This window comes from Eptatretus burgeri, chromosome 14 (genome assembly GCF_056783735.1).
Source record: "Eptatretus burgeri isolate ZD-2024b chromosome 14, Ebu_testis_v1, whole genome shotgun sequence".
In the NCBI taxonomy this organism is placed as follows: domain Eukaryota; kingdom Metazoa; phylum Chordata; class Myxini; order Myxiniformes; family Myxinidae; genus Eptatretus; species Eptatretus burgeri.
The window spans coordinates 2,944,066-2,970,903 of NC_140974.1; positions in this window are offsets into that span (position 1 = coordinate 2,944,066).

Consider the following 26,838-nt stretch of genomic DNA (forward strand, 5'->3'; position numbering starts at 1 on the left):
ATCCCTGGTCAGAGTCCAAGTCTCACATCCGGAGAGCAAGACTGGTAGCACCAAGGACTGGAAGACTCGGATTTTAATCGTCCTGCACAGGCACCGAAAGCGCAACACCCCATGATCCAGTGAATCCAATACTCCCCAGGCCCAACCCAGACATCTATTGATCTCTGGCTCATTGCCATCGGAGACATGAATATCACTGCCAAGGAAAGTGAATCTCTCCATGACCTCAATATCCTTCACCATAAAGGTACAGACAAGAAAGCAGCATCCAAGATGTCATTGAAAGCGAGAATCTTAGTCTTGACTCAGGAAACCCGTAATCCCAGTGACTCCGACTCCTCATTCAGTACCCTGAGGGCTCCCAAAAGGATATCCAGTGTCTCCACAAAGATGACTGCATCATCTGTGAAATCAAGGTCAGAGATCTTGACATTCCCAAATGATCCACGGCAACTTGAACTCTCCGATATCCTCCCCAGAATCCAGTCCACACAAGTGCTGAAAAGTGTGGGGGCCAGTACACACCCCTGATGAACTCCAGTAACAACTCGAAATAAGTCAGAGATGGTACCACCACAGCACTCTCAGTACCAGAGTATCATTCAGACATCAGGTTGAACAGTTTTGGTGGCACCCCACGAAGACCAAGAATCCTCCAGAGGGCATCCCGATTCACTGAATCAAACGCTTTACAGAGATCAACATCGGCTGCAAGCAGCTCCTGCTGAAACTCGCATCTGCGTTCGGTGAGGACCCGAAGAGCAAGGATACGGTCAATTGTTGACCTCTTTGGTGTAAAGCTTACTGCTCTGGGCGCTGGTGCTCAAGCAGATGGTGGTCAACCCTATCAAAAATTATCCGAGCAAAGACCTTGCCCAACACTGAGAGCAGCGTCACCCCTCGGTAGTTCTTGCAGTCTTGGCGATCACCGTTCCCTTTCCAGAGAGGGACAACAAGGTCCCTCTTCCAGTCATTTGGGATGATGCCTGTGTTCCAGGCAGAGCACAGAAGTGCATGCAACGACATGAGAAGTTCAGCATGAATGCCAAAGATCCCAGGAGCTTTATCCTATTTCAACCGGTTCACCGCAGTCTGTGTTTCCACAAACAAAGGTAGATCACAGTTGATTGGAGGGTCAGTGACTGGGATTGGTACACCAATGACATGCAACTCAATAGCTGGTGGGTCAGCCTGGTACAGCCACTCAAAGTAGCCGGCCCAGTGGACCTTCACTTCAGACTCCTCTGTCAAGAGCCCACCACCCTCTGCTTTAACTGCCCGAGGGAGGGGCTTGGCGGAACACAATGCATGAATTCCCCTGTAATCAGTATGAGAATTACTTGACCACACGTGAAGCTCGTGAAGCTTGACCCTCACAGATTCCTTGCACATATGGCTCCTTGTACTTCCTCAGCACACGTACAGTTTTACGTCTCAACTCCCTGAAAAACTCAGCTCTGCCATTTAGCTTGGCCCTGCGACTCTGGTTAATGGTATCCCATGTCCCTTGAGAGACAAAATTCTTCTTCGCCGTACGGTGAGTTCCACGACATTCGCCGGCAAAATTAAGGATGGTGGCCTTAAAGGCACTCCACAACTCCTCAGGATTTCAAAAAGTACCCAAACCTCCCAAATCCTCACTCAGCCTTTTCGCAAACTCCTCAGCTACCCTCTCATCCTTGAGCTTGCCACAATCCACCCTCGGCTTGGATGATACCATTGCTACAACAGAGTTCAGAGTTGCTACAACAAGCGTATGGTCAGTATTGAGGAACTGAGCACTCCGGTAGACCCTACAGTTCTGGATCGTCCTCCAGCGACCATCACCGAACACATGGTCAGTTTCCTTTCCCACACCACCTGCGTTGAAATACCAAGTCCAGCGATGAGCCTGTGGGTGCTGAAACCATGAACCAGCCACCCTAAATCCACGACTTCTTGCAAACTCAAGGAACTTTGTGTTATTCTGGTTCACAGTTCTAGACCTGCGGGGACCAACACATGTCTCATAACCACCCCTAGCTGGGCCAGTCGATGCATTGAAATTCCCCAAGACGAAAACAGTATCTCGCCTGGGCCACTGATCAACCACAGACTCGAGCGCGGCGTGGAATGCGTCCCTCACGGTGAGATCACTCGCCTCAGTTGGAGCAGATACAGAGACTAGGGAAACGACACCCAAGGAGTGATGAATACTTGGTCTCATAATATGCTCGTTGACTGGTGTTACCTCCATTATCATTGGAGTCAGGTGTGCCCCCCCACACCCCCCCCAAAAATATATGCTTTCACATTGGTTCATTTGAGGACTTGGGGTTGAAAGGGGGATTGAGTACTTGGGGTTTGGGGCAGTTGACGACTTGAAGAAAGGGAGAGGGGATGACAGACTTGGGTTGAGGGGTTTGAAGATTTTGAGTGGGTGGGTAAGGAGAGTTGAGGACATTGGGTGGGGGGGGGTTGAGGATTTCAAGAAACGGGGAGGGGAGCACAGTTTGTTTGGGTGTGGTGTTTGGAGGGCAGAGAGAGGTCAAAGTTGGGAGGGGGGTTAAGGATGTAGGATTGCGCGCGTGTGTGTGTGTGTGTGTGTGTGTGTGTGTGTGTGTGCGTGCGTGCGTGCGTGCGTGCGTGCGTGCGTGCGTGCGTGCGTGCGTGTGTTGGGGGCGGGGGGTTAGGGACCTGAAGTCACATTTTACATGATGCAGAATTTCCATGGGTCCGTGATAGTCCTGTTGTGTCTTTTATATCCCCTGGGTCTTTTGTGTCCTTGGGGTCTTTTGGATGCCCTGCTTCTTTTGGGTCATTGAGGTCTTTTGGGTTCTCTGGATCTTTTGGGTATTCGGGGTCCCTAGAATCTTTTGCGTCCTCTGGGCCTTTGGGGTCTTTTGGGTCCCCTGGGTCCTTCTGGGTATCTTGGGGGGGGGGTGTTAGGATCATCAGGTCTTTTTGGTATTTTGGGTCTTTGGGGTCTTGTTGGTCTTTTATGTCTTGTGGATCTTTTTGGTATTTAAAAGTCTTTGGGGTCTTTTGGGTCTTATTTTATCCATTTTGGGTCTTTGGGGTATTTTGGGTCCTTTGGGTTTTTGGGGTCTTGTTTGGTCCTTTGGACACTAGATTAAGTATTCCAGGTTACAATTGTGGGTGACGTCAGGTCAGCTGTCCAATCAATGGGTGAAGAGCAGTAATACATACATACATATATAATGGCATTCAGTTGCTTTCTAACATATAGATATGGTTTAAAATTTCATCTATTTTATTCTCTGAATGCCATCTATTGTATAAACATGGTTTAAAAATTCATTTATTTTCGATTCTCATGGCGCTGTCGATACTTGTCCAAGAGGATGAAATTCCGAGTCTTCAGGTCCTTGGTGCTTCCAGTCTTGCTCTATGGATGTGAGACTTGGACTCTGACCAAGGATCTGAGACAGAGACTTAATTCCTTTGGTACCAGGTCTCTTCGGAGAATCCTTGGCTATCGCTGGTCGGACTTTGTGTCCAACGAGCAGTTGCTGAGAGAGTCTCAAATGAGATTTGTTACCTGCATAGTCCGTGAGCGTCAGTTGCGGCTGTATGGACATGTGGCTCGTTTTCCTGACGCTGATCCTGCTCACCAGATTCTCTCAGAGAGGGAGTCTCGTGAGTGGAGGAGGCCAATGGGCCGGCCACGTGCCTCGTGGTTGCAGCAGGTTGATCGGCTTCTCAAGGAGATGGGGATGGGCCAGGCATCTAACTGGGGGATGGCCAGACGGATGCTCCTGGAGTACTGGCAGAAATTGGACGCTCCGGCGCATTCTCCCATACCTGACCTGATCTGATTGCCATCTGTTATATATACATGATTTAAAATTTCATTTATTTTTTTTATTCTTTTATTACCATGCATTGTATAAACATGGTTGAAATGTGATGCGATAAGTAGGAGGGTCCTCAATGAGGCCTGAAACTAAATTTTAATAAAAATACAGACTAACCCATAAAATGTTGCACAGTTTTAAATATTTGAACTTGCTTTTTTAAACTCAGATTGACTGGAGTGATGTCAATAGGATAACGACAATGGAATCATTCAAAAGAGGATCTCAAAAAGTTACTGATTCTATTCCTGTTTTTTTCAGTTTGATTATCACTTGATCAAAATGTCTCAACTAAGCAAAAAAAAAAGCTGCGTTCTTAATTATTATTGTTTCATTTGCAGCTTGTGGCTGCTGTTCCAGGAGCTCAGCTGTTCACTGATGCAGTGCCCCTGTTACCGGTAAGCTGGTACTAATTTTGCCAAACTCAGAAGGATGACAGGCTGATTCAACCCTACCTGGTGTTAATTCAACAGCCAGATCGGGGCTCGAACTCAAGACAGTGAGATCTTAAGCCAAGCACCTTAACCATTAATTCGACACAAGTCTTGTGTTCTGAATAGAAGAATATTCAGCAGGCAAAGCTCTCCGATCTCTTGGTTGCACCACCAGAGGGATTTGGAGGCGGTATGAGCAGAGAGTGCAGATCATGAGGTCGGGGTCCTTTCCTGATATTGCTCAAATTTCGGTTGGATTGATGACCACCATGAGATAAATAAATAGGAGGCAGGTGCAACAAATTGTGCAGAATGTTTTAATGAATGAGACATGATCGTCTTGAAAGCGAATCTGTAACATATTAGATGATGCTGTTAGAAATTGGATTGTAACATGAGCATTTGGAAAACTGATTTGACTAATTAGAAAGCTGGAATGAATGATAATTATAATGGTTAGTTTGAAAAACGATTTGAGTGAAATTAAAGATTAGGTGAAGGACATGTTGCATATTACTGTGTTGATGATTTGTAAAAAAAAATATATGTGTAAATACCCGGTTGTCGTAACATGATACTCAAATAGAGTTGGTCGCAGGTGAATGTTGGGGATTTGGAATTTGAGGATGTTTAAAGCCAATTGGCGATGCATGAGAATGTAATGGAAAAATGCAGTCTGCTTGAGCCAGAATTGAGAGGAATGCTGAATGAAGTAGAAATAATTGAACATGTGACATGCATGCATTGTAAAAATAGGTATGAGGTTGCTTAATCCCATGATAGGTAATAGGCTCAGTGAATCAACTTAAGGAAAAAAACATGGAGCTGATGCAGAGGACCCTGTGGAGGCTCAGGAGAGCATCTGCGAAAAGGCTGGGGAAAGCACCAGTGGTAAATTAGAGATGGGCTTAGCTGGTACTGTGCACTCTCCGTTTCATTGGCCAACGATGACGCAATGGGAATTCCAGGGGCTTTTTTCACCCAATTTGAGTGAATTTCATGAATGCAAGCCTGGACGGAGGCTGAATGCTTCAGTAATTTTATGTCTACTTTGTGTGAACTTGCTGCAGATATGTTGAATATGTTTCTTATAAAGGGCAAGGGCTGGAAGGTTGACAGAGGTACGTATCTTCACTTCTAATCTGTCTCGCCTGGGTTCGAATCACGATCCAGCTCTAAACTGTCAGCCCGGTGTTTCACAGGCAGGGTGATTCATGGCCATTAAATTTGGTGTCCCGTCTGTCAGCATTAGTTTGTGGTCATGAAAGATCCTACGGAGTCCTTCTCAAAGAGTAGGCGAGCTATGGGCAGCACTCCTGCTTGCATGGTCAAATTGCAAACTCCTGCCCTGACTTTGAGTTGGAGTGGAAACCTGTCTTGGATTGTAGCTCAACTTCTTCGACAGCACGAATGCTGTGGCTAGGACATGGTACATGATGATGATGATGATGATGATGATGATGATGATGATGATGACAAGTTGGGAGCCAATAAATCGTGCGCCCCTAAATCGCAAATTTGGCACGGGAGTATCAAAGCGAATTGCCACAGACCCTATACATAAATGGTATGGACACATCAGCAATGGCGCTGAAATGAGCCTATTCCTGAACTGGCTCAGGATGCAGAGCAGGCTTGAGAATCTTACTTAGAGTGTGACCTTCCTTTCATAGCTTGGGTTAATGCAAGAGAGATTTCTCTTTGTGCTCCCAGATCTGAAGATGAGAGCATTTACAAGACTGTGTGTACGTAGTCAGGTATGCTACTCGAGAACGATCCAGACCTGAAGCGGATCAACCTTGACCCTTTATTTGCAAGATAGCATCCCCTGGTGGAAGACGAGTCAGAGGAAAAGGTTTTACTATAAACTTGCACTTGAGGTACCAATTAAGAGATTTCCTTTTCTGAGGTCTTGCTGCATGTGTGGCGGTAAGTGCTCCATATTCAAGCAATCTCACTTCTATTTTCACAACACGTCTGTGTCACCTGTTTAATTAACTCGTCCACTACCTTTCCCCTTAGATGAGTGGCTTGTAGAAGGTAACACCTTCCTTTTCACAAAATCTGAGAAACAACTGCCTCATGAAGATAGACGAATAACATGCCTATCAATAACATACACACTCTTAATATAACTCATCAAAAGAGATGGATCACCAGTGAACAAAACAAAGAAGTGTGGAGGAACAAAATGAAACAGATGCAGGAGAAACTGCTATGGAACAAATGAACACCAATTGTTAAGCAAGACCATACTTGAAAACTGTAGAATGAGAAGTGTTAACAGTGTGCTGTGTGGACTTGATGGCAACAAGATATTTGACAGCATCCCACACTCGTCAGGAAGCTGATCGACTTCCTCCATAGGGATGGCAAGGACGCTCCTGTAATCGGATTAATACAGCACAAATCCTCTAAAACCCCATCAAAATACAAACTTATAAACCTATAACTAATCCACCAGTCGTCTGTGGAAGATATCACATCCATTTAATACTCATTCAACTTTTGGACAGCATCGCTGAACTATAAAACTGACCAATTTAAAATAGTCTGTTTGTCAATCTTCTCCTACGTCTTCTTCATTTCAGAGAGCCGAACTCAAACCTGATTTAAGCTCGGAACTTGGTTTAAACACGAGTCTACTGTATTTACAGTGGGAAGGTCCATGACTCAACTTTTTCATAACTTGATAGGATTCCACAAAATAAGTATTTCAAAGTAAGCAGAATCTTCTGGCAATGAAGAGAGGCGGGTGGGACCACGCCTGTCAATCAGCTCCGTGGTGGTGGGTCCGTGGTGACATAATTGCCCAAGGGCCAATCACGCGTCTGTGTGCGGTGAGGACCCAATGAAGTAGCTCCTGATGTGTTCAGAGATTTAGAACCGTTAGTACCATGTACGGGGAAACCCAGTCTCATGTGTGTGAATATGGTGAGACACATCCTCTTCTTGCAGCATTTTGTACTGAAGCGCTAGTCACAGCCTCTGGAAAAAAGATGAAAGGAATAGAATCTAGTCACTTGCCTCCATGTTAACCTGTCCTTAAGGAGAAAGTTCAACGTGCAAATCTGGTAGCATCATTATGGAAAAATGTAGTGAAATCAGAAACTCATATCTGGGACCAAGAGGAGAATGGATGGATCCTGGAGTATGGCCAGTATGGCATTAAGTGATTCTAGGGGACCCATGTCCCAGAAGATGCATGCTGACATTGATTATGACCAGGACACAGATGCAGCAGTGGGGTGAGGATGAGGATATGACAGAATACTGTTCTTCTTCTGATGGGTCAGAGAGCAACTTTGAGTGAAATGTGTATAGTATCGCAATCATAGAACTCATGTGTGCATCGCAATCTGTCTTTCATCTATTACAAACCAGATGCAGCAAGGACTAACAATGCTTGTCCTGTAGTAGGACAATGAACAATAAATTACAAGTTTTACTTAACTTTTTCTTTTTCATGAAAGTTTGTATTTACATGGTGTATGTATCTCAAATACTACAAATTAAATAAATGATTCAAAACTAAAGAAAAAATACTCAACCAAATACAATCAAATTTTGCATGCTGCCTAGGGGTACCCCAAATAGATGGTTTCTATTGGAGTAGAAAATCTGGGGGGGGGGTTTGGGGGAACCCCCCAATTCTCTCTATATACAGTAAATGTGTATTATGTAGTGTCACCCTCTGGCAGCCAGTTTTACAAATCATCTTCTGTGAACAAAGTTGAAACAACTTGACAAAATGCATTACGGTGATGTTGAAATCTGAGTGGGAAGAATTCGAAATTTTCAAAATGTTTCGTTTCACTCACTTTAAGTGGAGCTTCAAACCAAAGCATCAACACTGAGCTTTGTAGCGACGCGGATTTTTGCTCACGCCATATCAACAAGGGTGGTTGATGAAGGTGATGTTGGCTGACTTCCAAGCAGATGGAAGATAACCTCGGGTAAATTACAGAGTGAATATAGCAGAATGTTTGTGAAGTACATGTCTTTCTTTTGATTAAATCCATCAGCAAAGCGATGGGGTACTTTTGCTAGTTCATATGTCGGATCATGTTTATTACGCATGTGAATCAAAAAATGCCTATTTTCTACTTTTGCAGAAATTATTGATCAAAAAAGCAAAAAATGCTATTTTATTACCCAAAATGAAAAAGAAAAGGATGCAGCAAGCAAGAAATGATTTTTCATAATCAGTATACAATTCTGAGTCACAAACTACCTTCAAACCTTTTGGATTCAGACATGTAATTAAAAGTGACCCAGATCTTGGACTCTAGGTGTACAGAACGACAACTGCAGCGTTGGCCAGATGTGTGAAAAACTTAGCCAATCAAATTTGGACACAAACAAGAACAAAACCAGGCTGAGCTGTTCACATTTTGGATCCCACCGATTGGCTGGATCTGGACTTCAACCAAAATCTAATCGGCTTTTTCTTGTCACCTACCCAACCTGTCCACCAAGTTTGGTCCAAATCCATCCATAAGTTTTTGAGATATCGTGATATATATATATATATATATATATATATATATATATATATATATATATATATATATATGTATGTATATATATATATATATATGTATATATATGTATGTATATATATATATATATATGTATATATATATATATATATATATATATGTATATATATATGTATATATATATATATGTATATATATATATGTATATGTATATATATATATATATATATATATATATGTATATATATATGTATATATATATATGTATATATATATATGTATATATATATATATATGTATATATATATATATATATATTGTTGTGGTTACCAGATTCGCAAACCACCATTCAGGTCCCTTAGGTGAGGTATCTCGGTAAGTGCATGTGTAGTTAGGCCCAAACCCGTTGTCTAGTGGGAATACATGTCATTTATACGTGCTGCGACTCTTCAGGATAGCCGTTTTTCTTTTACTGTCTTTATTTTGGACCAACCGCCATGATTACCATCACAACCACAACATCAACCACCAACCACAACGCCGCTTCACCACAACCGCCACGACCTTCACGTCACACCTCGCAACCGTAGCATCGCCACCGTTCTTGCCCCGCTGTGGGTACCGGTGTTGGACTCGTGCAGGGCGCACGTCGAACAGCGTGTACAAAATCACGGATTTTGTGCTTCAAAAACGGATCAAAAACGACACACGCCCACTTTTTGCCGTCCAATCGGTGAGCGAGGGGCGATTTGGCCCCGCCTCCAGAACGATCGATATATGCAAATTTGTGGATCAAAAAGCCTTCACGCCCACTTTTTCTCGGGCCAATGGGGAGCGAGGTGAAAGGTCAAAGGGAGGGGGTCAAAGGCGAAGTTACGGGGGGATAAAAGGACGGTGTTCGTCAGTCAGAAAAAGGAGAACGAGAACGAGGAGTCGGAACGGAGGGGACGAGTGTGGAAGTCTGGAGCCCGAAGCCTGCAGTGGCTGGAGAAGCTGAAGAGAGTCGGACGAGGGGGTGCTCGCGTCGGTGCCGGGAGCTGCACGCCCGAGGGAGGCCGGCAGCGCGACCTGGCCGAGGTGGAGACGCACACCAGGGATAATAAAGATCCTCTATACCCCGAGCATCAGCAACCCCCTCCTGTTTCCCCCCGCGCTGAGATAGTGCGACCAAGGGGGCCCCGTTCCCACCCCCTACCAGACACCGTCCACGAGGCCCGCGGGTTGCGGGGCCATCGCCGCTCCGCGTCTCATCACCAGACGGGTAGGCGCGACCCGGTCTCGGCCTCAGGCCCGCCTCATTCTTGGGGATATTCTTTCCTTGGTTTTGGGTATGTGTTGTCGGCGCCGTCTGTGAAGTAGAATTGTATAAGTGTTGCCGTGTGCTCGGTAGTCGGTATTAGCTCTGCATTGTTTTCGCTTTTATATTTGCTTTTTGTGTAAATGGAAGTGTGTTCTCTTTTTTTTGTGTGCATTTGGTGGAATTGTATTTGTGTGCTTCCCGTGTGCCGCGAATAAATGTGCTTTATTGTTGAACTGTTCTCCCGCTTCGCTTCGTCTTTTCCCCCATTGAACCCTCATCTTGCTTCACGTAAAGGGTTGGTAGTGGGCTGAGTACGCCCGATAATTAATTGAACCGTCGAGGTCGACGATAACACCGCTCGGTTATTCTGATAGTACGGAACGGGTCGCTTAAGTGGCCCGTGTCCGAAGTCGACCTGCGGCGAGGTGCGATCGCCCGGTCTACCCTCCGCGTGGGTACTTAGGTAGGTCGAATTTGGCGAGCAACCCTATCCCACGCGGGGGCTGATTGGCTCGATCGCGGTGAGACCGAAAGGTCCACCCGTGACTGGTTCCCGGCATTAGTCCGAGAGGGTCACGACTGGATTGTCCGTCCGGTGGGCGACGTGCCGCGATTCGAGTTACGTGGCCGTTCGCACGCCGGCGGGCGCGAAGACCGCAACAATATATATATATATATATATATATATATATATATATATATATATATATGTATTTGTATATATGTGTATGTATGTTTATATATATATATATATTTGTATATATGTATATATGTATATATATATATATATATATATGTATATATGTATATATGTATATATATATATATATGTATATATGTATATATGTATATATGTATATATATATATATATATATATATATATATGTATATATGTATATATATATATGTGTATATATGTATATGTATATATATATATATATATATATGTATATATATATATATATATATATGTATATATATATATATGTATATATATATATATATATATATATATATATATATATATATATATATATATATATATATATATATATATATATATATATATATATATATATAGTTTTTCACCCGATCTCTCATGGTGAAGAATCACTTAAAGAATTATGATATCGGATCCGGATCTTCACCAAAATCTCATCAATTCGTCCATGTCACACACGGAACCAGTTCCCCAAGTTTCGTCCGAATCCGTCCACAACTTTTTGAGTTGTCCTGCTCAGAGACAGAGGTTAAAACATCACGATTAGCTTGCATACATTATTCACAAAAAATATTATGTGATCGTGGCTGTGTTTGAGCACCATACTCACTCGAGACCTGGTCACCGCGGTGTTATAATAAACCTGTGTAAAGCAATGTTTTTAATAACAGGCACATGTATAAACATCATGATAATTAAATTTGTGTTGTTGACCCCAAAAATAGCTATTTCTTATAACATTGGTTCATTGGTACATCTTGCTGATTCCATCCCTCATTGACTTCCTCCTCAGTATCATTTTTCGACCAGGTGAGCGCCCAGGGCGTATTGCCCTTATTTTTTTTGTTTTTTTGTTTTTACAGTGATCTCAGGTTGATGGAGGTGTTTGTACTAAAATGGCATTCAGACAATGACAGTGTATCGTGCATCAATTACAAAGACATTAGTAGACAATGTAATTTAGGTGTGTGAAGCGAAAAGTGGGGTTAAGCAATTGGTTCACTTTGTTGGGTAGTCAATCTAGTCGAAAAAAAAATCTCAAAAAAAGTTTTTTTGAGATTTTTTTTTTCTACCCTTATTATCAGTATTTCCGTCGATATGTTTGTCTGTCTGTCTGTCTGTCTGTCTGTCCCTCTGTTCGGTCCAGTGCTCCGTTAATACAATGGCGATTTCGATGAAACTTAGTTGGTAGGTTCATACCATGACCTAGTTGTGTGCAAATGAGAACCGTTGCTATGGACACCACCCTTGCCTAGCAACGGGACTTTGAAATTTTTTAAAAATTGTTTTTTCGAAAATCAAAAATCGGGCCACGAGCGACTGTGTGCAAGTCAGTACATTCAGCCATATTGTCAAAAATTTCCAGCCGGATCCTATGAAAACTGTCAGAGAAGATGGACTTTGAATGAACCCTGGTCGAAAACAATAAAAAAAATGAAGTTCGTTATATCTCAGAGACTTCTTCTTCTTCTTTTGGCTGCTCCCGTTAGGGGTCGCCACAGCGGATCATCCGTATGATCCGCATAGTGATTTGGCACATGTTTTACACCGGATGCCCTTCCTGACGCAACCCTGGTCGCCTCTTACGACACAGGGATATGGTACACCTATTTTAACCGGGGTATACACCGGCCCAGTGCACTGGTACTCACTTCGCCAACCTCGGAAGGATGACAGGCTGAGTCAACCCCCTGGTGTATTGATTCAGTGGCCCAACGGGGCTTGAACTCAGGACCTTTTGGATTCCAAGCCGCTGCCCTAACCACTGCGCCAAGACCAGGCTATCTCGACCTTTTTTCTCAGACTATGAGTCAGATATACATGAAACTGGTATGGGAGGTTCATGGTATGTCATAGTTATGTGTGAGAAAGAACCGTTGCTATGGACCCCTCCGTTGCCCAGCAACGGCCGAAAAACCTCTAAATGTGGGGGTATTTTAACGAAAAAACAATCTGCAGCATTAACCCTTGAAGCTACAATCATGAATTTTCTTGTGCTTAATCCTCAGATCATTCCCCATCGAACGGGCCCATCGCGTCAGGTTCTATTGGGTAGTCGACTACCCATGTCCGCCTACCGGCTTGTCTGTCTGTCTGTCTGTCTGTCTACAAACGTCAGTTTATGATTGAGGAGCAATACAACTTGATTTCAGTTGAATATTATATTTTGAAGAGGAATTGGAAAATGAACCTGCAGTTGAGCAGTACTTTGGCAAATTGTATAAAATTTCGTCTCAATTGCACATGTGCAGAGAAGAGTCAGGTAAACTTTTTTTTTTCACTCTGTCTGCCTGGCAGTCAAACAAAATCGAAAATCATTCCAAACAGAAAACTTACTGTTTTTAGGGACGTCATAGTGGACACAAACAATCCATTCATCCATTGGGACCATACTCTGTGCAGAGCGTTGGTGCTGCCTAAGCAGTCTTCTTGGCTATTGGGCACAATCCTGGACGGGTTTCCACTCCAACACAGGATACCAGCAAGCTGGCACTCATTTTTTGCCAACCTCGGAAGGATGACAAGCAGAGTCAACCCTACCTGGTATTAATTCAACATCCGAGCAAGATTTGAACTCAGGACCCTCAGATCCCAAGCCCACCACCCGAACCATTAAGACAACACCAGGCACACAAGTAATAGAAATGAATAACTAATTTAACGTGTTAAATATGGCAGTGTAAAAGAGGCTGCTTCAATTGCGGTAAACTTCTGGGAAAAAAGTTTTGTTTTTTTACAACCTTTAAAATATTTTATTTTATTCCAAATGAATTATACACTTGAAAACTGTGGAGCACAAATCGCCTTGTTGGCACTTCCAAAAACCTTCCGTTTAGCAGTACTTGAACAAAATATTTACTCATCTCATGCGCTGAGGGCAGAGTAACTTTGAGATTCAGTCTTCTGTCAAATATGGCGGAACCAAACACTGTTTGTTTCTTGCAAAACTAAAAGCAAGAGTTTATTAACAAGGACCTTTGGAGACAATGGTCAAAGCACATGGCATATGGGGTTATGGGATTTGAACTTGGGTGTCCTGTATCATGAACCAAAGGTTCAAGATGAACACTAACAGGCCAACCTAAAGCACACCCAAGGCTTTCTTTGTAAAAAAAACACTGTGTATTCATTATCATCAGATTGCTGCTTCAGGAGAAATTGAATCGCTTTCCTTCTCTTGTCAAATTGTGCAAATCCAAATTATTTGTCTTTTGCTCTCATCCACGAATGCCACTCTGATCCTACTTTTGCATCCAAATCTCCCATCAGCAATAATAACACATCGTCTTGAAACTTATTCTGTGGCTTTGTGTCGTTTGAGATAAAATCTGATTTCTTCCGCAGACCCTGTTGAGGCCTGTGCATGCACTTTTACCATTGTCAGCACTGCTGCTTTGATCTTGAATTCTGCCTTTAACATGTCAGGAGATATTGGTTTAAAAGCAAGAAGTGCTCGGCATGCTTTCGTCTTTAGTACCAATGACATTTCATATCGATGTAGATGTTCTCCTGATGTCAGTATTCTGTGCTTATTGTGATGGAATGAATCTTTGCCTTGGCATCTCATTTCGCATATAGACCAATGATTTCCCATTCGTATCATTTCAAATTATGTGTCATCATTGCAAGTGTGCCTACCTGGTGTCATGCTGCTCTGACAGTCCATGTTGTGACGCAAGTGTAAACATAATCACACAATTCCCTGCTCTGTGCATTTTGCTTATATTTGTTATGATCGCATATTTTTCGCCTGTGGGTCAATTACTCAGTGATAGACAAAGTGGAAGAGAGAGGGAAAGAGGGGGAGAGAGAGAGAGAGAGAGAGAGGAGGACGGGGAGAGAGAGTGAGGGAGAGGGAGGAAGGGAGAGAGGTAGAGAGAGGAAGAGAGAGAGAGAGAGAGAGAGAGAGAGAGAGAGAGAGAGAGAGAGAGAGAGAGAGAGAGAGAGAGAGAGAGAGAGAGAGAGAGAGAGAGAGAGGAAGGGAAGAGGAGGGGGAGAGAGGAGGAGAGAGGGATCGGGAGAGAGGAGGAGAGAGTAAGGGTGAGGGAGAGAAGGGGACTGTTTCTGGTGTATGTTCCCCCTCCATCCCCTCCCTCACCTCAAATGGCCACACTGCACGTGAAAAAGCTAAATGCCTAAACTCGGTGTTTGCTTCTAAATCTTGTGTCCAACCCCATCGCTTTCTGTACCCATCTTACCCAGTCGCACCCAGCTGTCCCTGAACGCTGTCCTTTTCTCCTTACAAGGTGGAGAGCTTGCTGTCAAACCTCAACTCAGATTCTGCAACCGGTCCATACGGCATCAGCCCACATGTCCTAAAAACCTGCTCCTCTGCTCTTGCTCACCCTCTATCTGTTCTATTCACCCTCTCATTTGCTCAAGGTCATCTGCCATCTGCTTGGAAATCAGCAAACATTACCGCTTTGTATAAAAGGTGCAAAAACAGATCCCTGTAACTACAGACCAATCAGCCTTCTCCCATTCATCATCAAGGTCATGGAATCCATCATCGCTTCAGACATTAAATCCTTCCTCTTCTCCAATGGCCTGATTTCCATTCATCAATTTGGATTCAGACCAGGTTACTCTACACTGGATATACTGCTTCTGCTCTCCCAACAATGGATGGAGATCCTCAATGCCAGATATGAAATCAGTGCCATCTCCCGAGACATATCGCGTGCCTTCGATATGGTCTGGCACCCTGGCCTACTCACCAAACACTCTTCCTATGGTATCCAAGGCCATCTCCACTCATGGCTCACAGACTTCCTCTCCTGACGCAGCCAACATGTGGCCCTTAATGGAGTTCTCTCATCCCCCCTTCCTGTCCAGGCTGGAGTTCCTCAAGGCAGCGTTCTGGGCTCTGTTCTTTTTCTGGTTTTCATCAATTATCTCTCCGACTCTGGAAAATCCTCTTTATCTCTTTGCTGATGACTCCACCCTCTGCCGTCCCATCTGTCATCCTTCAGATGGGCAATCAGCAGCCTCTTCATTCTCTGCAGATCTGGATAAAAATCACAAACTGGTCCAACATGTGGAACATATCTTTCAAGCTTGACAAATCTCACTCTCTCACGATGTCTCTCCTGAAGGACAATCTGTAACCCCCCTGCCCCCCCATCTACTTTCTCAACAATCCTCTTGAAGAAGTCCTTTCATTCAAGCTTCTGCGTCTCACTATCTGCCATGATCTTTCCTGGGACAGCCACATTCCAACCTGGTCTCCAAAGCCAGTTGCTGACTGGGCATCCTTCATCGTGCAAAGTCCTTCCTTGGCACACAAGAGGTCCTGACCATGCACAAAGCTTTTGTCCACAGACTGATGGAGTACTTCTGTCCCCTCTGAGCTGGTGCTCTTGCCTCTTACCTTTCTCGGCTTCATGCTGTGGAAACCAAAGCATTTCGGATCATCGGTATCTCCCGCGATGAGGCTGAGTCTTTCGTTCTCTCGCACTCTCACTGCAGGCAAGTTGGTGGTCTTTGTCTTCTTCCATCTCCTCTCCAGCCATGCCCCCCCCACCATGCTCTTACTGAGATGCGTCCTCCCCCATATTTCCGCAGGGCTCTCAAGGTCCACTAGCAACCCCTTCTGGTAAAACTACCAAAATCAAGAATCACTGCTCACCTTCACTCATTCATTCCTCCCCCCCCCCTTTTGGAACAAATTCCCACCCTCTCTTCAATCCCACTCTTCTCTCCAGGTCTTCAAAACAGCTGTTTACCACCATCTCATATCTTCCCCCATCCAAAACCACGGTCTTTTCTACCCCCGCTAATCCACCCTAAATCCACCTCCTTCAAATTCCCTTTCCTTCCTGAAAGTCCCTATCGTGTCCATCTTGCTACCTTATGTACTCCACCCTATCCCTCTCCCTTCCACAGATCTCCTTATGTCTCTGTTCCTCACCGTTTTGTGCTTCCCTCTCCTGCCCCTCTTGTCTCCTGCTCCACTCGTTCTGTGCGTTAGCTCTTATACGAGCTTCGACATTGTATACAAAAAAAACAAAAAATCAAAACAAGTGGCGGTACATTCACAGTGCACCGTCTCCATGCCAAATAAATAAAAAACAATCTTCGAGTGTGTGACATCACCGGGGTGATGCCGCCTTGCAGCACACGGAGTCGGAATTGTGAGGGAGCAGTGTTCAATAATTGATTGATTAATTGATTAATTACATAGTTAAAACAAGTGGTGCCAGGCACAACAAATCCCGCCCATTTAAGGCATAAAGTTATTTTGGCGATCAAATTTAAATTTGATACATCCTTAACCTGAACGTTGATTATAAGGAATAGAATAAGGAATATTTTAGTCTTAGTTTTAAGTCAATTAAACCATTTTTGACAAAGTTATGACCGTAAAATGATTTTGACCTTTCAAGGCCACATAAGGTCAAAGGTCATGGTGTCAAATGAAAGCCAAAAAAGGACTTGATATATGTCTTCCATAGTAAACACGCATATTCCTAACCTTTTTTGATTTAGAATGGAAAATTTGTAATTGTGACCGATGACCATGTCCCCCAAAACTTCGGACCCAACCGATCTTCACAAATATGCATTTTTCACTATAGGAATGGGTAGGATTATAAGTGACAAATATAATAAGGTTCACTATAAGCTTAGTTTGAAGTAAATCAGATCATTTTTGACGAAGTTATGGGCGCAAAACGATTTTGATCTTTTCGTGACCTTGACCTTGACCTTTGATCCAATTGGACCCAAAAGTTAATGGGGTCGTCCAAGGTTCATTGCCCACCTGTGGATTAAATTTGATAGTGTTTGCTAAAGCCGTTTTTCCGTAAAGTTGCTAACAGACAGACAAACAAACAGACAAACAAACCGGACGATTACAATATCCCACTCCCTCCCTCCGGGGGGCGGGATAATAAGTAAATAATAATCATAAAATAATTAATTTCTCAATTGCTGAACAGCATACCGAAACCACCACCATTTCATTCACATCTGTAACGTTTTGAAAATTAAGTAATTAATCGAAAATGATTAATTAATCGATGAATTGATTCATCAATAAATCAAAAATACTCTTCATAGCCAAATAACTTGGTGATTGTCATGTCCATCAGTCCATGTATCAGCTTCTCGCTCAATATATGCGTGAGATATGGCCAGGATGAGAAATATAAGAAGTAATGAATAAATCGATATTTATCAAGTAATTAAATCAATTAATTGATTCATCAAAAAATTTTAAAAAAACAAGTCTTTTGCTGCAGCAGTTTGATAAGGATGGCCGAGATATCGCCCGGAAAACAAGAAAGAAAATAATCAATCGATTAATTGATTTATCAATAAATCAAAAATACCCTTTATAGCAAAATAATTTGGTCATTTTCATGTCCAAATATCAGTTTCCTCACTCAAAATGTGCCTGAGGTTTTGCCCAGATGAGAAATAAATTAAATAAGTAATTAATAAATCGATAATAAATAAGTAATTAATCAAAAATTGATAAATGAAAATATCAATACGTTGATTAATCAAAACATAAAAAATAACATTTTTGCCAAAGTACATCTTCACTTTTGTCCCCAAACTTCAGCTTCCATGCTCAGAGTCGTGAGCAGAGAGCCAATCTGAAATGTCTTGCCAAGCTTGGCAAAACACCTTCCGAATCCTTCGCAATGCTGCAACAAGTCTACGGGGAAGAAACGATGTCACGTACACGTGCATTTGAATAGCACAAGAGGTTCAAAGAGGGACGGGAGGAGGTTGAAGACGATCCACGGTCTGGAAGACCTTCAACGAGCAGAACGGCGGACAACATCGAGCGCGTGAAGCAGGTGGTGCACGCAGATCGTCGACTCATGGTGCGGATCATTGCTGAGTAACTTTCCATCAACAAGGACACTGTATGGAACATCATCACTGAAAATCTATAAATGCTCAAGGTGTGCGTAAAGATGGTCCCCAAGCTGTTGTCTGAGGACCAGAAACAGCGAAGAGTCACTGTCTGTCAAGACATTATCGAGCGCCTCGAGGACGATCCAGACCTGCTCAGGAGAGTCATTACTGGCGATGAATCGTGGATATTCGAATACGATCCCGAGACCAAACGGCAGAGTCGTCAGTGGAAAAGTCCGGCATCACCAAGATCAAAGAAAGCAAGGATGTCGAAGTAGAAGGTCAGAGGTGATGCTCCTCACATGTTTTGACATCAAGGACATCGTCCACTTCGAGTTTCTACCACAGGGTCAAACAGTAAATCAATACGTGTACAAGGAGATCCTCCGGCGCCTTATGAGATCAGTCCGGGACAAGAGGAGGGATCAGTGGGAGAACAACGCCTGGGTGCTCCACCATGACAACGCTGCTCACAGTGCCCTGCGCATCCGACAGTTTCTGGTGGAGAGGAACGTGCCAACTCTGGAGCAACCCCCGTATTCACCAGACTTGGCCTCTTGTTATTTTTTCCTATTCCCCAAGCTCAAGGAGGTGATCAAGGGGTCTCGATTTCCTGATGTGGAGGCCATCAAAAGGGCCGTGACGACGGAGCTCCGGAGGATTCCAGAAGAAGCCTTCCAGGGGTGCATCGATGCGTGGAAGAAGAGGATGGACAAGTGTGTGACTAGTGGGAAACTATTTTGAAGGGGACAAGCTGCGATTTCAATATATTTTTTGGAATAAAATTTCTGTGAAGTCATTCCCGTTATTTCTTTGATGGACCTCATGTGTGTGTAATATATATATATATATATATATATATATATATATATATATATATATATAATGAGAGATATAGTTTTCATATGAGAGAGAAAGAAAAAAACCAAAGTGGAGGTGGGTATTGTGGAGATATAGATTCCTAATAATTGGGCTATCATAAATACAAACTTTCCACTTGGAAATATTGAATGTTCAGTGTATGAAGGGTAATTTGTATAACTCGGTGGGTTGCCATTGCCCGAGAAGGATAAAGGACAAAGTACCTGGGAAGGCAATGGCAACCCACTCAGTATAACCCTTGCCAAGAAATAGTTCCAGCAGCACCAATGCTCAGTAAAGAGGTTTGGCAGAGAGTCTGAACAAGGACGATTGTGTAAGGGAGTCGAGGGTCGAACTGAAGGGTGGGACTTGAGTGTTAAAAGCATTAACTGTGTGATTGACTGTGTTAACTTTGAAAATTTTAACTTTTTTGGTGAGTGAGTTGAGTGAGGGAGAAGTGAATTAGGTGGGGAAGAGGAGTTGAGTGTTGAGAGTGAAAATGAAAGCAGAGGGTGGCGAGCAGTGATAGAAGTGGATGTGTGTGCACACAGGATGGGGACAGCAGGCGAGAGTAGTGGGTCCAGCATGTCAGACAGAGCAACGCTGCTGATTGATGGCCTGAACATCCCAAATTATCCAAGATGGTACGAGCTAGCTATCAGGTTGGCAGTCATTCAGATGCAAGGTCCAGATAAGTAGTTTGAATGTGGTATCTATGGGGGGGAGAGGGGTCTAAGTGGTGGAGATGATGCAGAGAAGGAGTTTGCAAGTGTGTGTGCAGGAGAGCAGATGGAAATGAGACAGGGTGATGAAGTTGGTAGGATGATACAAGCTGTTCCACGCAGGTGGGGATGGAAGGAGTAATGGCATGGGATGAATAGTGTCAGATGAGATCAGCAAGCAGATGGTCAAAGTAGAAAGGTGGGAGGGATGGATAGTTATGCCATGGTTGGTCGTACAGAGGCAAATGGTGTGATATGTCGATATACGGGCTACAAATGGGAAGGACTGGGGCAGAGAAGCAGGAATTCAAGGACGCATTGGAGAGGATGATGGGAATGGATGAGCTAGATGTAATGCTGTGCATTGCGGGGGATTTTAACATGCACGTGAGAGTAGCGGAGCTGGGTGAAGAGGAATGTCTTGGTAAATTTGGTTGGGGAACAAGGAACAGAGAGTTTCGAGAGCTGGTGGCAAGGAATGGGATGGCCATAGTTGGTTCATTCTTTCAAACGTGGGAAAGCCACACGATTACCTCAAGGAATGAACAGCATATAGAACAGAACTGGATGTGGTGGTGGTGGTAAAGAAGCAACAGTTGTGGAGGGTTAAGGATTGTAAGGCAGTGGTGGGAGAGCATGTTACCATCCAGCTCAAGCCTGTGGTGTTTGTGGTATGGATGAAGAAAAGGAGAAAGGTTAAGATCAATGGTCGGAAGATTATTAGGTGGTGGAGCTGTAGGGGAAACATCCTCATAGAATACAAGGAGAGGTTGAGGGTTAGGTATGAGCAACTTAGCAAAGAAGCAGAAGGTTTCAAGAAGGGGTGGACAAAGTAGAGAGGCTTCTATAGGAATTGCAGAAGTTTTTTGTGGAAGGACGTCAGGAAAGTGTGCATCACCGAGGGATAGAAACTTGGTGTGGTGGACAGATGAGGTAGTGAAGGCAGATGGTGAAAATGAGGTTTGGAAGGTGATAGACAAGATCAAGGATAGGGGGAGGCAGCCATATTCGGGGTTGCTGCACCTGTATGAGCATAATAAGAAACCAGGAAGTGAGAAAGGAGAGCTGTGGATAAGGTGAGGAATGATATGGAAAATGAGGCATATAACATGAAAGGGGGTGGGGGGCAGTGATGAAGGATAGTGGCTGGAGGCTAGTGACAGAGAGGGGGCAGTCGTGAAGGTGTGGGAAGGATATTTCAACGAGCTGTTGAACCGAGAAGGAGCTCCCGTGTTATGTGGAGGGGAAAGTGGAGTTGGTCGAGATTACAGAGGAGGAAGTGCAGGTGGCATTGAAAAGGATGAAGAAGGGAAGAGCACCAGACATTAATGAGGTGTGTACAGAGATGATAATTGCAGCGGAAGGAGTCCGAGTCAGTTGGATAAAGAGGCTGTTGAATGTATGTATGAGCGAGGGTTCAATTCCGGAGGATTGGAGGACAGGGTGAATTGTGCCGATAAGGAAGGGAAAGGCCGATGTTCAAGGCTCAGGGAAGTACAGGGGCATTATGCTCCTACGTCTTGTAATGAAAGTGATCGAGAGGATTCTGAATGGGAGGATAAGGAAGAGTGTGGAGATGGAGATTGGAGAAGAGCAGCAGGGGTTTAGGAAGTGCATGGGGATGACAGATGGGATGTTTGCGCTGAGACAGTTTGTTGAGAAGAGATTGGAGGTTCAAGGTAAGATGGAATTGGGATCTGTTGGACCAGGAGAAGGCCTACGAGACTCGCCCGAGGGAGATGGTGATGGCGATACTGAGATGGATGGGAGTGCCGGAAGCAGAAGTCAGGGTGGTGGAAGGGATATACAAAGGAATGAAGAGAAGAGTTTTGGTTGGTGTTCGGATGTCTGAGGATTTCAGCATGAACATCAGTTTGAGGCAGGGAAGCTCTCTCTCAATTCACTCATGTTTATCATGGTGATGGAGCTGGCAAGCAGGAAGGTGAGCTTGAGGGGTAGTATGGGGAGAATGTTGCATGCGGATCATCTGGCTGTTGTGGTGGAGAGTGGGTGGGAGATGGAGGAGGTACTGGGGGAGCGGAAGGAGGCATTTGGGAAACATGGGCTGAAGAGGAGTTTGGAGAAGACTGAGGTGTTGTGGGTCAGGCAGCAGAAAAAAAATTAATGAATATCAGATTAGAGGAGAAGGAGATGAGGGAAGAAAATAGGTTTGAGTATCTGGGAGGAATAGTGACTGGGGATGGCAAATCCAATGCAGAGGTGCAGAGGAGGATTCAGGTGGTTGTGACTGTGTGGAGGAGGGTGGAGGGAGTAATGACAGACAGAAAGATGTCAAGAAAATTGAAAGGGCAGGTCCTGATGTTGTGTGTAATGCCAGCCTACCTCTACGGTCTGGAGATGGTGGCACTGATAGAGAGACAACAATAGAGGGTGTAAGTTTTCTTGAACAACTGGGGCAGGAGGATTGTGGGAGTGAAGAGGGTAGATAGAAGGAGATGGATGAGCTGATGGAGTAGATTAGTGTGCAGATGAGCTTGATGGGGAGATTGGTGAAATGCTGGCTGAGATTGGCTGGACACTTGGTGCGGATGGGGAAAGAGAGAATGGCAAAAAAAAAAAAGTGGATAGGTTGAGAGAGCAAGGTAGGAGGAAAAGAGGTAGATGAGATGGGAAGGTTGTGTGAGGAGGGATATCAGTAAGGTGGAGGTGGTTGGAGAGTGGAGGGAGTTGGTTTAGAACAGAGGGGGGTGGAGGAGTATTGTTGTCAAGGCAGGGCAGAAACTCGGTGCCATGGACCTCACCCCTTCAAAAGGGAAGAGGAGAAGGTGGAGAACAACAAAGAACAAGGTGTTCAGAAATAATGGACAAATTGAAAGAACATAAATAAGTTGAAGCAAAGGTAGCTGGCTGCTACCTGAGTTATACATCATAGTTTTCTGGCCACGTATAACTGCAGTCCAATTTGGGTCAGTGATGTCAGTGATGAAATGATCGCTCCAAATTCTAATTACCGTGGCCTGTAATATTGTGCATAGAAGCAATTAGTCATGTCATTTTTGCTATTTCATTGCCTGCCTTATCATTGGTATTATATTTTTTTTTACGAGTGATTGCAAGAGGAAACTTAACTGAGAGAGGAGTTATAGAGGCTCATAACGTAAAGAAAAGCCAATTTGGTGACGATCGATACACCATCTGGGCAGAATAAATTTTCCAGCCAGTGAGCCCAGTGAAAAATGAAGCAAGGAAAGATGATGGTTAAAAGAGCCGGTGGAGACCCTTTTGTTTCGCACTTGTCTATTCTACGAGTCGTTCAAAGTACTGGCAATGGAAACACTTTTGGTTGTTCTCGTTAGGTCACTCTGCTTAAACTAGTTACCTAGGAGCTCGTGCAATCGGTTTCTCGTTCTTCACCATTCCCTTTATTCACTTTAAATGATGGTGGCACTGCTTTCTGGAGAACATTCAAAAGCCCTTCCCAAGTTACCCGAAGACAATGACGGGGGGACATCTCTATGAACTGTTTCGCTGTGTGTGTGTGTGTGTGAGTGTGTGTGTGTGTGTGTGTGGGAGGGGGGGGGTGCTTGTTAGACATTCCCTTGTATTAGCCCGGCAATGATAAAGTGACAATCTGTATCTAAGTCACATTGTTGAGTAACGTCAAGGTGGTGTGGTTCTGAGCCATGACACTTGATGGTGCATATCTTGCAGGGCTGAGAGTGGCTGTTGGAGCAGGGAATGGTGAGTTGTGCTTCATTCTGTGGATTTACACACCAATACCACCACCACCAACACCACCACAAAAGATTTCTGGTGAGACTGCAGCAGATGTGGACGAGCCAATTGAGCAAGGAAGTATCTCCATGCTTTATGGAGTGTTGAGTGTTTCAGCTGCATCAATCTTTGCACGTGGTGAGTGTTCCACCACACTACTGATGAGTTTTGTTGGTAATGGAGAGGTGTCAGAGAGTGGGGAGGTTAGCCATTCATCACACATACACGACTCAGCCTTTGGTCTCATCGACACAGTGTTGACTTCACTGACCAAGTTGAGCTTCTTGTCCATGATGACCTCAGCATGATGACAATGGGAGGTTGGAGTACCACTGAAATGAGGAAATTGGCATCATTTAATGTTGTTGTTGTTGTTTTTTTGGGGGGGGGGGTAGGGGAAAAAAAGATCACAAAAAGTGAAGAGAAAACGTGAAATATTAGGGAGGACATACCCAAATAATGTAATATCGTGGAACAATCAGAAAGGACAGAGTGGGAATTTATTATTCTGTTCCTAAAGAGGATTAGGGACTGCAGAGGCCAGCAAGGCTGTGGATGAAAAACGAAGGGAATTCCAGCAAAGACAGGAGTATACGTGGAATGAGGTGACTTGGGAGATGAGAACATTGAAGACAAGTAAGGAGGTAGTCAGAAAAGTGTCCTTCATTCCTACCTCGCCAACTGTTCAGATGACTTGTGGTGCAGTCGGAGTGCACTTTGAAATCTGCAGATAAGTTGATGGTGGGCAAGTGAGAAACCTTTTTCATTTTTTTTTTTTCCTCTCTCCAAAAGAGATGCTCATGGAAGAGCAAGGATCATTTCTTTTAACATTCTCAGAGTTAATTTAAATCGAAATCAAAGATTTACACTCAATGGATTCGAATGGTGACATCAGCAGCTGCAGAATAGGGGCTCCATATTCCATTGGACAACAAATGAATACTTTGCAGAAAGCAAGTGTCTGTTCATCGTTAAGAGAATATTCAATCGGATTTGAAGTACACCATTGCAAGGGATGGCAGAATAGCTTACAGGTGTGTGCTCATGTGCATTCGCCTTCGATCAGGTGTGTTCACCGAGTTGAAATCCTGACCGAACTATAAACTGTCACCCTGGTGTTTTACATGTAGGTCAACATCGATGTGTGTGCCGTTCATCGGTGTGTCTGTCCATCAATGTGTCTGTCCATCAATGTGTATGTCCATCAATGTGTATGCCATTTCCGCAGGGCGCTCAAGGTCCACCAACAACTCCCTTCTGGTAAAACTACCAAAATCACAAATCACTTCTCACCTTCACTCTTTCATTCCTCTTTTTTTTCCCGCCTTTGGAACAAACTCCCACACTCTGTTCAATTCCATTCTTCCCTCCAGGCCTCCAAAACAGCTGTTCACCACCACCTCTTATCATCTCCCATCCAAATCCTCCATCTTTTCTACCCCCGTTAATCCACCCCAAACCCACCTCCTTCAAATTCCCTGCTTTCCTTCCTGAAAGTCCCTGTAATGTCCATCTTGTATTCCCCATGTTCCCCGTCCCATCCCTCTCCCTTCCACAGATCTCCTAATGTCTCCGTTCCCCACTGTTTTGTCCTTCCCTCTGCCGTCCCTCTTGTCTCACCCCCCCCCCCCCTTGCTGTGCATTGTGTGTTAGCTCTCCTAAGAGCTTCGACAATGTATACAAAAAAAAATTAAGTACAAGGACATGAGTAGACATTGGACAGATTAACAAAGTTTACATCATTTAAACCTAAATATTATTAATAATAATAATAATAACAATAATAATAAATCATATCAATGAGTTTATTGTCATATAAACTATATATATGTGATGCACATCCAATGTGAAATACCTTGACATGTGTTCGTAAAATGACATCGAATTAGAGATAGATATAAATAGATTGATTTTGAACAGAGAGCTAAAATAATGGAAAGCTCCCATAACCATTCTCTAGATGCCAACAAAACAAAGCCACAGCTTCAAGGTGCAGGTGTTCAGAGGGGAATGCTAAAAAAAACAACTAACTTTTGGTGGAGACATTTATTATTATTTGGCACTGATGTGGAATGAATGTGATTTGTTCTTTGAAGTCGGCTTTAATAGCCGTCTACATATCACATATAGACTGCATTGACCATGGTCAAGTTGGTAAAGAAGGGCCGGGGGGGGGGGGGGGGGTGGAAGGGAGGAGGGGAGTGGGTGGGGGAGGGGGGAAGGAGATAAAGAAAACAAAGAAAAAGAAAGGTCCACGGGAGTGAGGAATATGGAGGTCGGAGGGTGGGAGAGGGCTGCGAAGGATCAGTTTCCCTAATATTGTGTATGCCATGTATCGATGGCATCTCATCAGCCATTATTATTATTATTCGTGAGGGGGGGCTCCACTCAGGACTTGTGTTGGGTCAAATTTGGAATTCAAAACTCGAGGCTGAATGAAGCCACAATGGGCGTGACATCATCAAAACATCATGTCAGATCAGATAACAAATAACAGAGGATCCAAATAATGGGTAAAATGAAACTGGATGTTGTACATGAAACCTCACATTCCATGCTGCTTTCTATGAGCTGTACACAGAATTGATAGCATTTGTGTGAGGGACCATGTTGCTTGATGTCATGATCTTTTTAGTATTACAAATGTTTTATCCTTGTTTAACTTTCTTCGGCCTATATATTTTAACCTTTGTTCTTTATTCCTTATTTTTTAAATTATATATATATATACAGTGTGTCCCCAAAAATATACAACTTTTCATCTGCAAAGAGGATGGTCATAACATATATATTTTTAAAGATATATGGCTGGATAGAAAGCTGAAAGGTTGAA